General features: G+C 38.6%; 1 protein-coding gene and 1 long non-coding RNA gene across 3 annotated transcripts in view; both read right to left on the bottom strand.

The window, feature by feature from the left end:
• The window catches only part of LOC131460206 (uncharacterized), a 5,809-nt gene extending 1,558 nt beyond the window's left edge, over nt 1–4,251 (bottom strand). The window contains exons 1-3 of one of the 2 annotated variants that reach the window (XR_009240358.1): nt 4,182–4,220; nt 3,773–3,807; nt 1,339–1,736 (exon numbers count right to left, since the gene is read on the bottom strand). This is a non-coding gene — a long non-coding RNA (uncharacterized LOC131460206). Of the gene's footprint in view, nt 1–527; nt 1,737–3,772; nt 3,808–4,181 lie in introns of those variants that run through there. The other variant, XR_009240359.1, reaches the window with a different exon arrangement.
• Nucleotides 1–15,144, bottom strand: part of LOC131460189 (NACHT, LRR and PYD domains-containing protein 12-like) — a 468,988-nt gene that overhangs the window by 15,125 nt on the left and 438,719 nt on the right. The window lies entirely within an intron of this gene.

Consider the following 15,144-nt stretch of genomic DNA (forward strand, 5'->3'; position numbering starts at 1 on the left):
GTCAACTTTGACCCTGGATTACTCCCAAAGTTCCAAGACAGTCTGGCTGCAGACCTGCACTGTGAGGTCTCCTGCACGGTCAGAACTGGAAGTTGATTCGAAGCCTTTCAAAATAAAAGCGAACATACCGGAAGCACGTATTTTTCGTTCCCCATGAGAAGTGTGGAGACGACGAGGTGAGTAAAAGTCAAGTGACAACAACTTTGTGTCATACGAAGAAACAGAAACAGTCTTTATTCACTAGAACGTTATGTTGCACACTATATATTGACTATATAAAGTTATATTAATTTGAAAGAATTGGGTTTTGGACTTTTGGGTAGTTTTTAGCGTTGTTATCGTATCGATAGTGCTCACTTAAATGTGCCATTTTCCTACTCAAAGACCAAGAAAACTGAGTTATATCATATAGTTTTTATATCATTTTGTTTTACTTATTACGACATTATTTGTCTCTTACAGATGCATATTTCAATCTTAAGTACCGACACTACGCCCAAAGTAGAACGCTGCACGTCATGCTGCAAGCGATTTCACTGCCCCCTTGTGCCTAAAAGTGACACCAACACAATTGTCCAAGCTGCAGAGCCACTTAGAGGCACATAGGAAAGGTGGCATTTTATTTAAAGGTAAGCATAATGTATTTGTCTGTGTGTTTGTACTCATAAGTATGAGCCAACGCTACTAACTTCTGACAGGTTGTGGTTTGGCTGGTAAAAGGGGAAAAGGAAAATGAAGGGAATGTAAGTTGCAGTGAAGAACACCTGACACCTCACCTCACAGTTTTAGTCACTTTCAAAAATGAAAAGTTTAGAATCAGACTCTCTGCTCTGCAAGTCAACATTGATGTGAGTTATGTGAGCCAAAAAAATAATAATAATAATGATCAAAACAAATAAATAAAATAAAAAGACATTTGAAAGTGTGTTTTGTGTCTACTGTTTTCTCTTGTAACAGAGGTTATTGGTTATGTGGGTCATGTAACTAGGTATTCAGTCATTCACTTTGAATACACAAAGCTAAGTTCATTTAAAATCATCAACCCTCACACCCTCCACTGGCAAATCCATGTGGTCCACAAGGTAAGAACATAGCACAAACAATATTAAGCAATTATTCAATGAATTATGAGTAGGGCTGTAACAATATGCAATATGAAAGCGAAATCGCGACACTCAGATGCACGATCCTGTGTCGCGGTGTGAGAAGGCAGAATCGCGACACACCCCTTCCAACTCCCAGAGTGATCCCTCCCGTTCAGATCCAATGAATCATGTGACGCCTGCCTGCAAAAGTTGAGCTAGTTGAAGAAGAACGTGAGGAAACATGGCAACCAACCCAGAAATAGCGGATCCTCCCTCTTCATTTCAGTCAGCAGTATGGCAACATTTGGGCTACATGGTGGAGATAAAGGACGGCAATGGTGTAGTCGACAAGACCCACACAATTTGCTGTAAGTGCTTTAAGTGACAACAGATAACGGCAGAAACATTGCCAATGCTGTCGAAGCGGCCGGATTTTCACCGCATATACGTTAATCTGGCTGCGCAGAGAGCGATGGGCGTTCACCAGATGTCCCGACTCCTCGGCAGAGTGAGGAAAGTTGTCACGTTTTTCCACCGCAGCACAACAGCTGCAGCTGTGTTGAAGGAGAAACAGGTGATGCTACAGCTGCCCTTACACAAGCTGGTCACTGCAGGTGACATTGTCACAGCACAGAGAGCAAGCCTCCTCTTCTGAAGAAGAAGAAGAAGAAGAAGAAGAAGAATGTTCAACTCCCTTAAATCAAGTTTGGTTTTCTTAAGAGAAAGAAGTTGTTTACTTGTTTCATGTTTACTTACTTGATGTGTGGTTTGCAGCACAGGCAGTAAGCCTCAGTTACCTCAGTGTGAAACACTAGCCATTTCATTTACTTTGTAAATGTAAGAGAACTTGATTGAAGAAGAATTTTCAACATGCTCCAATCATCTCCACAGTGGAGTTTAGTTCTGTTTGTTTTTCAACAGTATTTTGTTACAAAGAAAACACAAGTGTTATAGCTTTGGCTATTTATGGCTATTTATATTGTTAATAATTTGCATAGTTAATCTTGTTCTTTGGTGTTCAGTTTATAAAGGTTTTTTCAAACCCCCCCAAAAAAAACCCAAATAAATTGTGATACAAATCGAACCGTGGGTTTGGTGTATCGTTACAGCCCTAATTATGAGGTGTTACAATTGCAAACACACATAAGATATGCCTATATAAAACAATGAGTAAATCAATATGTAAATGGTCCAACAGTGCAGGGGGCTACATTTTCAATGCTAAATAATGGTATAAAAGAACAGTCAGCAATAGGTTGGAGTGTAGATGCATTATGCCATCACACATTAAGGTGTATTTACAGAGATTTATTGTTTCAAAATTCATTTGTAGTGCACACTAAACTAACAGCTGTCCTTTTTACGAATTAAATTAAAATACTGGAGTAAAATAATGCATGTTTTGAGGAGGCTAATAATGTTTTGAAGGTGACATAGACCGGAAGCTCCAATTAACGCTGCGTTTGTGTGTGTATCTGCGTCATTACCTCGTTTATGAAACCCTAAAGTTTCAGAACAAACAGTTCAGCCACTGCTGAGAAAATAGTGTTGTATTGTTTTCCTGGGCTCTGCGAAGCGGATCGACACTTCCTTAATTTGATGTCGTCATCAGAAATCCTCACCACCGTAGCGCCTCCCGGTGCGGGCACTAGTCCGGGCACATCCGGTTGCGTACATTCAACCGCAGAAGAAGAAGAACTACTCTCGTTGTAGCTGCTGAGATGCAGAGCATCCACCGTGCCAGAGGGGGAGCTGTGTATCTGAGAGCTGGCCTATCTATTACGTCACTTCCAGGTACCTGGCCAATCACAGGACAGTAGGAAAGCTCTCGTTGGCTGGCCAATCACAGCAACTGTTTGGTCTGAAACAGCGCGGCTGACGACAGCGTCAGCGAGGAGATATTTTGATCGGCTCGTTTGCAGCGATTAGGAGGTTTTTAATCATGAAAACAAGTTAATATATGTAAGTAGACCTCCATAACTAACATATATGTGTGATACAAGCATTCTATGTGGCCTTTAAGGGGATCATAACAATAGCTGTACATCTAGTTTGCCCTGATTATCTGTAGAATAACCCTAGTGGGTCATAACGTTTTGTATTTTATTTTTTTATATAATATTTTGTTTGTTTTTATCTTTATTATTATCCTGCGTTTTTTCACCTTATCCAGTTGAACTGGAAAGATATACAGTTTTTTTTTTTTTTAAATCTCTTCAATTAAACACATGGATACACATAAACATATTTACATTGTAAACATAAAATAAAGACCCAAGAAATAAACATCGGGAACGAAAAATACGTGCTTCCGGTATGCTCGCTTTTATTTTGAAAAGCTTCCGGTCCTGACAGTAGAGGAGACCTCACAGTGCAGGTCTGCAACGAAAGGTCCTGACAGTGCAGGTCTGCAACGAAAGGTCCTGACAGTGCAGGTCTGCAGCCAGACCCCTCTCAAAAGTTCACAGTAAAAGCACTTCATCCGACTGCATTAAGCACTTATAGTACTTATAGTACTTATAGTACTTAAAGCTACTAAATCAAGTCATTATTTTGATGATAATATGAATATATGACATTATTATTTCACTTTTAATCCAAATGATCATTTACAATCGTTACATATATCATCATATATCATCATATATCATCATATATATTATCATCATAATCACGTCAACACTCACCAGTCTGTCCTCGTGCTGCGCAGTTCAAATGGCGACTGAAGCAAAGTTACAGAATAGTTACTTTCACTTTCTCTGCTCGTCACTCTGCACTTACAGGAAAATGACGACAACAGTTTTCTCGTCCATGGAGTCGAGCAGGAATTTATTTGTACGTATTTGTACTGTACTTTGTTATTTCTAGCAACTTTGACTACATTTTATATCAGAAATGATTTTTGATACCCAAGTACAGTAAATGCCAAACTTGTACCTGAATAATTTTATAAAAAGTGACTTTCTGGTCACATACTTGTACTTTTACTCAAGTCTCACTTTAAGGTACTGGACTTACACGCACTAAATCATCATATACAATCATATATAATCATATATCATCATATATTATCATCATAATCACGTCAACACTCACCAGTCTGTCTTCGTGCTGCGCAGTTAAAATGGCTGAGGAGGAAGTCAGGTGACCCAAAAGTTAAAGCAAATACTTCAAAACAAAAGCCGAGAGGATACGTAGTAGAGAAACAAATAATAGATATATAGATAGATAGATAGATAGATAGATATACTGTAGATAGATAGATAGATAGATAGATAGATAGATAGATAGATAGATAGATGGATGATGGATGGATGGATGGATGGATGGATAGATAGATAGATAGATATACTGTAGATAGATAGATAGATAGATAGATAGATAGAAAGATAGAGATAGATAGATATACTGTAGATAGATAGATAGATAGATATACTGTAGATAGATAGATAGATAGATAGACAGATAGATAGATAGATGTACTGTAGATAGATAGATAGATAGATACATGGATGGATGGATGGATGGATGGATAGATAGATAGATAGATAGATAGATAGATATATAGATGGATGGATGGATGGATGGATGGATAGATAGATAGATAGATAGATAAAGATAGATAGATGGATACATAGATGGATGGATGGATGGATGAATGGATGGATAGATAGATAGATAGATAGATAGATAGATAGATAGATAGATAGATAGATAGACAGATATATATACTGTAGATAGATAGATAGATAGATAGATAGATAGATAGATATACTGTAGATAGATAGATGGATGGATGGATGGATGGATGGATAGATAGATGGATGGATGGATGGATGGATGGATAGATAGATAGATAGATAGACAGATATATATACTGTAGATAGATAGATAGATGGATGGATGGATAGATAGATAGATAGATAGATAGATAGATAGATAGATAGTTAGTTGGTTTATTTGCAGCATTGTTAGGTCTGTATACAGCATGTATGTTATCTGTGTGTTTTTATCATTTCAGAGCCACACATACCTCCATGAAGAGAAGAGGATGTGTTGATGTGTCGCTATAAATTAACTATTTGGACTATTGGAAAAATAAAGAGGCATTTGGTGTCTTCTTAACAAACACCCTTCAGTAGACCTGGCTTCACTTAGCACATAGTTTTTCTATCATATCATCATCATCATCATCATCATCATCATCATTCACCCTCAGCTCAGATTTAAACCTGCATGTCCTTCTGGTCTAACTCTGCTGTCATCTTCTAAGCATCATAAAATGACAATGTGTTATTTATTTTGATTTACTGACCATTTCACACCTGCAGATATTTACGTTCAGATACAGCGACACCTGCTGGTCAGATGTTTGTCTATTGATGCTGTCCATAGAGTGAAGGGAGCAGAATCTGTGTATTCTTACCAACTTTGGAAATAGATATGATGTTTAAAGATATATTAGGCAGCTGTCAAGATGACATAGGAAATAAACAAAGAATATAAATAGGGAACATACTCAGCTAGGTTATAAGCACATTTTGACTAAAAACCATCAATTACGAGACATTAGATTACATATATGATGTAAACTGTCAAAGATGCTTAGAACATGACACGTGTTCGCGTTTGACGGGACTTTATGTTTCGGTTTGGACGCTTGAGTAGAATCGACATAAAGAAGAAAACATGACGCACTTCACATTTGGAAGTGCGTCATGTTGGGCTCGGGAGTACCGCCGTAGTTCTTGTCTCAGGCCGTCTACGTGTGTTTCAAGACTATCGGTATACAGGTACATAATACCCACCGCTAGTATGCACAGAAGACTAGGGTTGACTTTAGTTCGTTTTAATAGGCAGTTAGGGGGAATCAGTCCCACCCACATTTGCCTTTTGCTTGGTCACATATGAACCTGTTCAGTGATATTTTCATGTTAAGGTGTGTGTGTGTGTGTAAAAGTGTGACGTCATTGTGATTTGTGGTCATTCATTATTGAAAAATGGAAATGAATAAATTAAAGTCATGTTCTGATATCAGTGCTAAGGGTGAAAAAAGACAAACAAAATTCACAGCTAAAGCGTTGATAAATACAATTGAAAAGCTTCAATCTGAAAGAAGAATTAAAGTGAACACAATTAAAGGTGTTGTTAAACTTATTAAAGAGCTAATGCACACAGGTGGTAACATTTTAAATGTTGATTCTCAAAACAACAGTGCACAGTTCACCATCCAGAGAAACATCCAGACCAGTGGGGAAAACTGCTGAACAGTCCAGACCAGGAGCTGAATGCCAGAAAATGGAAGAGAGGTGACGCTTGTCCATGAAAATAAACCTCTTTACCACGACAGCACAGTTTCTCTTACTGCAAATCTTATTGGTCTTTGTATATTTGACTACTTATTAAACTATTCAATTTAATCAACACATTTAATTAAGATTCTCTGCAAAATGCCATAGGTTACAACATTTATCCTATTTGCTCTGTTTACATAGCAATGCTGACACCTATTGGTGATTTACTGCTACTACTGCCTTAACAATGACACTCGCAATGGATAAGATAAGGATAATTTAATAGCATTTAATAGAGCCTTGTAGTAACGTATAAATACGGTAATAAAAATCAAAAAATAGTCTGGTAGACTGTTTAATATACGACACATGACTTATTTTGGCATACAAAGAACCAACTCGTAACCAAAGACTACGCTATGTAAAATGTGAATTAACTTTTATTAGTAACTTTGGTAAGTTTCAGATTTCAATTCCTAAATAACATGGATGGAGGGGGGCCCAAAAAATATAGTCTGCCTAGTATAGTCCATTTATTTAATCCGGCTCTGAAGTGTAAAAAATACAGGGCTGCATGCTCCAGTTACATTCTTGAAGCCTTCACACACACCACAGATAAAACACAGTGATTGACAGACTCTCCAAACTTGGTCTAATTCTCAGGCAGATCATCTTTTATCATCAACACAGGGCGGCAATGAACAGCGCCATCTGGTGACGGTCTTAGAAAAACAGAACAACATGACATTGTTTCTTGTCAAGCAGCAGTCGAGCTCACTTTCTCCCTCCAAGACAAGAAGTTCAGATCTTTGATGGTGATCCTCTGCAATATCAGGCTTTTATTAGGGCTTTTGAGCAGAGTATTGAGAAGAAGACTCATAGTGTCAAAGATTGCCTGTACTTCCTTGAACAATACACTAGAGGGCAGCCTCGAGAAATGGTCAGAAGTTGTCAGCATATGCCACATGACTCAGAATATGCCAAGGCTAAGTCTTTGCTGCAAGAACATTTTGGCAATTCATTAAAAATTGCCACAGCTTATATGGATAAAGTTTTCACATGGCCATCAATAAGATCTGAGGATGTTAGTGCTCTGCAGGCTGACGGTTTCTGGCTGCAAGAGTGCTGCAATGCATTAGGAGCCATGGAGTCCTCGTGTGAGCTGGATTCTCCTGCCAACATGCAGACCATAATTAAGAAGTTGTCCTACAAACTCAGAGACAAATGGAGAGATGTGGCATGTGATTTACAGGAAAGGTAACCAGTCTTACATTTTGTCTGTGTTGTGTTCATTGAGATGAAGACCAGGATGCAATTCTTGGGTTTCTCAGTCTGTATTCTCCAGCCATGTTGAAACAATTCTCTAATTAATCAATTAAAATAATATTCCAAACATTAATATGAGTTCTTAACATTTCTTTTAGCTCTTAACTCATTCACATTTTAATAAACCAATCCATTAAACACATTAATTATAATGAAAGTGCATCTCCATACCTGTATTATTCCACAAAAACAACATGCAGTCATTCATCTGCTGCCATCTGTAATCGAACAAAGGACTCATCAGATGCATGCAGGACATCCTCTCTCATACACGTGCACACGCACACACACACAGGCGCACACACACACACACGCACACACACACGCACACACACATGCACAGCTAGTATTAGCTGCTAGTTTGAAGCCAATAGCTCGCCAAATTCACGTTCCTTACCGACCCAAACTCTCACACGCACACAATGTTCACCCCATGACTAACCAAACCTAATTATGACAGTTTTAAGATGTTTACAACAAAATTAGACACTTTACAAAACTTAGCACGTATGCGATTATGTCACGGCCCTATCACGGCCACACACACGCAAAGACTGCACCACAATACAGAATGGAGATGATATTACAGAACATATTATAAAAACACAAAAAAGGGATTTTGGTGTAATTCAAAGGCCTTATCATAACAAACCTGTTACATAGGGCTACATTTTGTGATATTGTTAACTACATTGAAAAGCAGGTTAAAATTGCAAGTGATCCACTCTTCGGAGACCTGCAGGACTCTCCAGCTGTGACGAGAGAAAGCGTAAGACAGCCAAGATCTCGGCCTACTCCTAAGGCAAAGGGAAGTAGCTTTGCCACCACTGTTGCTACAGTAGATAAGATGGCAATAAACACAGAAAAGCGTTCTCCTGTTATGAAGGTTTGTCTGTTCTGTAGAGCTGGACATTCTCTGGATCTGTGCTGTCTATTGGCAAGTAAGGCACACAGTGAAAAGATGCTGTTTCTTAAAGAAAACGGGGTGTGTTTTGGCTGTTTGTGCACTGGGCACAAAAGTAAGGAATGTCGAAAGTGTCTGTCATGTAGAACATGTAGCCTAAAGCATCCCACCATTTTGCATATGCACTCCAAGAAAAAGGAGCTACATCCAGAACAGAAAGAGAAATGGCAAATAGATGAAAATGCTTTTGTCTTGTGCAGTCCAATGGTCTTACTGGGGCACTCTCTATTTTGCCAGTTAGGGTGAAGTCCAAGAAAGGACAGGAAACAGTGGTCACATATGCCTTTCTGGATCCTGGGAGCTCTGCTTCATTTTGTACTGAAGGGCTCATGAAAAGGTTAAATCTTACAGGACGAAAAACAAGTATTCTCCTTCGGACAATGGGTCAGGAGAAAAGAGTTGACAGTCATGTTGTGGCAGATTTGGAGATAGCTGAGCTGGACACAAATATCTTCTGTGAGTTACCTGATATGTTTACCCAGAAATGCATGCCTGTCAATAAAAGCAACATTCCCCTACAGGATGATGTTAAAAGATGGCCACACCTTGGCCACTTGAGAATAGCTGAGATCAAATCTGGAGTAGATTTGCTCATTGGTACTAATGTTGCTCAGGCTCTAGAGCCATGGGAAGTTATTCACAGTGTTAATGGTGGCCCTTATGCTGTCAAAACCATGCTTTGTTGGACTGTAAAGGGTCCCCTAAGAGGAGATTACAGTAGTGATGCCTCTAATGAAATGCATGATGTCACTGTGAATAGGATCTCCATAGCAAAGCTCAATGAACTTTGGAAACAGCAGATAAAGGCTGACTTCCCTGAATGTGCTCATGAAGAGCAGTCTGGTTGGTCTCCAGAAGATTATTGTTTCATTGAATCAGTCTCCAAGACAGCTAAGCTAGTTGATGGACATTACAGCATTGACTTGCCAATAAAGAACAATAAAGTATGAATGGCTAACAACAAAAAGGTAGTAGAACAGCGTGTGTTGAGTCTTAAAAGGAGGTTCAATAAGGACAGGTCATCCCACACGGACTACACTAGCTTCATGAACAACCTCATCAGCAAAGGTTATGCTGAGAGAGTGCCACAGAAAGATTTGGACCGTTGTGATGGCAGGGTATGGTATAGACCACACCACAGGCGCTACGGTGGTGAGAGGAGTGGTGAGGATTTCTGATGACGACATCAAATTCTGGAATTGTTTTTTGGACTGACAGCACTTCTGTCCTAAAGTACATAAGAAATTTGAGATTCAAGATATTTGTTGCAAATCTAGTGTCCGATATACTTGCTGTGTCCCATTCCTCTCAGTGGAGATATGTAAATACAAAAGTCAATCCTGCAGACTTAGCTTCGAGAGGAGCTAGTGTTGAATCATTTTTAAAGACAAATGCGTGGGTGTTTGGACCCAAATTTCTTGTTGAGCCGGAGTCAGAGTGGCCAGAAAGCCCTGATATTTCCGCTAATGTCTCTCCAGAGGATCCTGAAGTCAAGCTGACTGTGTACATAAATGCTGTACATGCTAATGAGCAGGTAGATTCCATCATGTACTTCATCAATCACAATCATTTCCTCTTGGATCCACTTGAAGCCGATGGTTGCTTGGCTTCTCAGGTTCAAGAAACTGTTGTTAGACCCAGTTTCAGGGAGAAAGGAGTTGAAAAGAGATGCAAAAGAAGAGATGCAAAGCATCAAGGCTCATGTGGCAAAGTGTCCACTTTCTGTTGAGGAGTTTGACAATGCAGAAGCTGCGATTGTCTCATTTTGTCAAGGAAAAAGATTTCCTGAGGAGAAAGGAGACAATGTAAAGCGAACTAGCCACCTCTACAGCCTTCTTCCACCTGCGGAACATTATGAAAATTAGAAACATTCTGTCTTTACAGGATGCTGAAAAACTAGTTCATGCTTTTGTTACATCTAGATTAGATTACTGTAACTCCTTATTATCAGGATGTTCCAACAAGTCTGTTAGAACCCTTCAGTTCATTCAAAATGCTGCAGCACGAGTTCTGACAGGAACTAGAAAGAGAGACCATATAACTCCAGTGTTAGCTTCTCTACACTGGCTCCACCCACAGTTTAGAATTCAATTTAAAATCCTCCTCCTCACGTACAAAGCACTTAATGGTCAGGCCCCTTCATACCTGAAAGACCTAGTCTTACCTTATCACCCTAACAGACCACTTAGGTCACAAAATACAGGTTTACTTGTGGTTCCCAGAGTCTGTAAGAGCAGAATGGGAGGCAGAGTCTTTATTACCAGGCTCCTCCTCTCCTGTGGAACCAGCTTCCAATGACAGTTCGGGAGGCGGAGCATCTCTCTGTATTTTAAGTGAGACTTAAAACTTTCCTTTTTGATAAAGCTTATAGTTAGAGCTGGTGCAGGGAAACCTGGACCATCTCTTAGTTCTGCTGCTATAGACCTAGACTGCTGGGGGATTTCCTGTGGTGCACTCACATTCACTCTCTCACACTCAGGGTATGAATATGACTTTTTATATGTCATTAACCTTGTCTCTTTCTCTCCCTAGTTTGTGTCTTTCCTTCCTTCTGTGGCAACATGTAGTTAGTTGTCCTGGTAACTGTCAGCTGTATTGCAGTTCCAACCAATCACGGTGGGTGACTGCCACATAAAGGCGGGTGTAAAGCCCCTGTCAGGCTTCTGCTTGCTGGAGGCTGGGTCGCGTCACTCCTGTGCTTCCTCCATGTCCGCGTCCGTGTGGTGACAGGTTCGCTTGGGTGTTGCTGCTGGCTGCGCGCTGTTCACCGCTCCGTGTGCCACTCACTGTCTGCCGCTGGTCGCTCTCGGGGAGCGTTGATCCCTCTGTTCCACGCTGTGTTGGCCGGGATTGCCTGACCGGGTGACTGACTGTAGCGGCGCAGCACCGGCTAATCTGCCCGTAGAACTGCTGTTCTGCTCTGTTTCTTGCCTTCTTTGCCTTATTTAAAGAAATCATTTGGACTGATCGCTGTGCCTCACTGGAACTGTGTGTTTGCAGGACTAATTGTTTCGCTTGACTTTGATTAGTCTTACGTCGGACACTCACCGCTCCGCCATGGTCAGAATCAGAATCAGAATCAGAATCACCTTTATTGTCATTATACAGTGTACAACGAGATTAAAGGACAGCTCTAGTAGTGCAAGTGAAGAGATAAGAGTAGAAGAAGAAACAGCAAAACAGTGCACCAACACCTTCTACAAAATTAGAAGGATATGTAGTAAAAAAAAAAAAGTATTCAAAGTATTTACAGTGGGAGCCAGTAAGGGAAATATGCAGTATATGATACAGTACATTGTTCATTGTACAGCAGAGTGGATGTATGTGGGGTGTGTATATTGCACGGATAAGAAGTGTAAGAATATTGCACAGATTGGAAGAGTGACTTAGTGTTAAAGCCCACATAGACCGCAAGCTCCAATTAACGCTGCGTTTGTGTGTGTATCTGCGTCATTACCTCGTTTATGAAACCCTAAAGTTTCAGAACAAACAGTTCAGCCACTGCTGAGAAAATAGTGTTGTATTGTTTTCCTGGGCTCTGCGAAGCGGATCGACACTTCCGTAGTTTGATGTCGTCATCAGAAATCCTCACCACTCCTCTCACCACTGTAGCGCCTCCCGGTGCGGGCACTAGTCCGGGCACATCCGGTTGCGTACATTCAGAAGAAGAACAAGAACTATTCTCGTTGTAGCTGCTGAGATGCAGAGCATCCACCGTGCCAGAGGGGGAGCTGTGTATCTGAGAGCTGGCCTATCTATTACGTCACTTCCAGGTACCTGGCCAATCACAGTACAGTAGGAAAGCTCTCGTTGGCTGGCCAATCACAACACAGTCCACATTCTGGGGGTGTGGTTTTGGTCTGAAACAGCGCGGCTGACGAGAGCGTCAGTGAGGAGATATTTTTGATCGGCTCGTTTGCAGCGATTAGGAGGTTTTTACCATGAAAACAAGTTAATATATGTAAGTAGACCTCCATAACTCACATATATGTGTGACCATGAAAACAAGTTAATATATGTAAGTAGACCTCCATAACTCACATATATGTGTGACCATGAAAACAAGTTAATATATGTAAGTAGACCTCCATAACTAACATATATGTGACCATGAAAACAAGTTAATATATGTAAGTAGACCTCCATAACTAACATATATGTGACCATGAAAACAAGTTAATATATGTAAGTAGACCTCCATAACTAACATATATGTGACCATGAAAACAAGTTAATATATGTAAGTAGACCTCTATAACTAACATATATGTGACCATGAAAACAAGTTAATATATGTAAGTAGACCTCCATAACTAACATATATGTGACCATGAAAACAAGTTAATATATGTAAGTAGACCTCCATAACTCACATATATGTGTGACCATGAAAACAAGTTAATATATGTAAGTAGACCTCCATAACTCACATATATGTGTGACCATGAAAACAAGTTAATATATGTAAGTAGACCTCCATAACTAACATATATGTGACCATGAAAACAAGTTAATATATGTAAGTAGACCTCCATAACTAACATATATGTGACCATGAAAACAAGTTAATATATGTAAGTAGACCTCCATAACTAACATATACGTGACCATGAAAACAAGTTAATATATGTAAGTAGACCTCCATAACTAACATATACGTGACCATGAAAACAAGTTAATATATGTAAGTAGACCTCATAACTAACATATATGTGACCATGAAAACAAGTTAATATATGTAAGTAGACCTCCATAACTCACATATATGTGTGACCATGAAAACAAGTTAATATATGTAAGTAGACCTCCATAACTAACATATATGTGACCATGAAAACAAGTTAATATATGTAAGTAGACCTCCATAACTAACATATATGTGACCATGAAAACAAGTTAATATATGTAAGTAGACCTCCATAACTAACATATATGTGACCATGAAAACAAGTTAATATATGTAAGTAGACCTCCATAACTAACATATACGTGACCATGAAAACAAGTTAATATATGTAAGTAGACCTCTATAACTAACATATATGTGACCATGAAAACAAGTTAATATATGTAAGTAGACCTCCATAACTAAGATATACGTGACCATGAAAACAAGTTAATATATGTAAGTAGACCTCCATAACTAACATATATGTGACCATGAAAACAAGTTAATATATGTAAGTAGACCTCCATAACTAACATATATGTGACCATGAAAACAAGTTAATATATGTAAGTAGACCTCCATAACTAACATATATGTGACCATGAAAACAAGTTAATATATGTAAGTAGACCTCTATAACTAACATATATGTGACCATGAAAACAAGTTAATATATGTAAGTAGACCTCCATAACAAACATATATGTGACCATGAAAACAAGTTAATATATGTAAGTAGACCTCCATAACTAACATATATGTGACCATGAAAACAAGTTAATATATGTAAGTAGACCTCCATAACTAACATATATGTGACCATGAAAACAAGTTAATATATGTAAGTAGACCTCCATAACTCACATATGTGACCATGAAGACAAGTTAATATATGTAAGTAGACCTCCATAACTAACATATACGTGACCATGAAAACAAGTTAATATATGTAAGTAGACCTCCATAACTAACATATACGTGACCATGAAAACAAGTTAATATATGTAAGTAGACCTCCATAACTAACATATACGTGACCATGAAAACAAGTTAATATATGTAAGTAGACCTCCATAACTAACATATACGTGACCATGAAAACAAGTTAATATATGTAAGTAGACCTCTATAACTAACATATACGTGACCATGAAAACAAGTTAATATATGTAAGTAGACCTCCATAACTAACATATACGTGACCATGAAAACAAGTTAATATATGTAAGTAGACCTCCATAACTAACATATACGTGACCATGAAAACAAGTTAATATATGTAAGTAGACCTCCATAACTAACATATACGTGACCATGAAAACAAGTTAATATATGTAAGTAGACCTCCATAACTAACATATATGTGACCATGAAAACAAGTTAATATATGTAAGTAGACCTCTATAACTAACATATATGTGACCATGAAAACAAGTTAATATATGTAAGTAGACCTCCATAACTAACATATACGTGACCATGAAAACAAGTTAATATATGTAAGTAGACCTCCATAACTTACATATACGTGACCATGAAAACAAGTTAATATATGTAAGTAGACCTCCATAACTCACATATATGTGTGACCATGAAAACAAGTTAATATATGTAAGTAGACCTCCATAACTAACATATATGTGACCATGAAAATAAGTTAATATATGTAAGTAGACCTCCATAACTAACATATATGTGACCATGAAAACAAGTTAATATATGTAAGTAGACCTCCATAACTAACATATACGTGACCATGAAAACAAGTTAATATATGTAAGTAGACCTCCATAACTAACATATACG

This window comes from Solea solea, chromosome 6, assembly GCF_958295425.1.
Source record: "Solea solea chromosome 6, fSolSol10.1, whole genome shotgun sequence".
In the NCBI taxonomy this organism is placed as follows: domain Eukaryota; kingdom Metazoa; phylum Chordata; class Actinopteri; order Pleuronectiformes; family Soleidae; genus Solea; species Solea solea.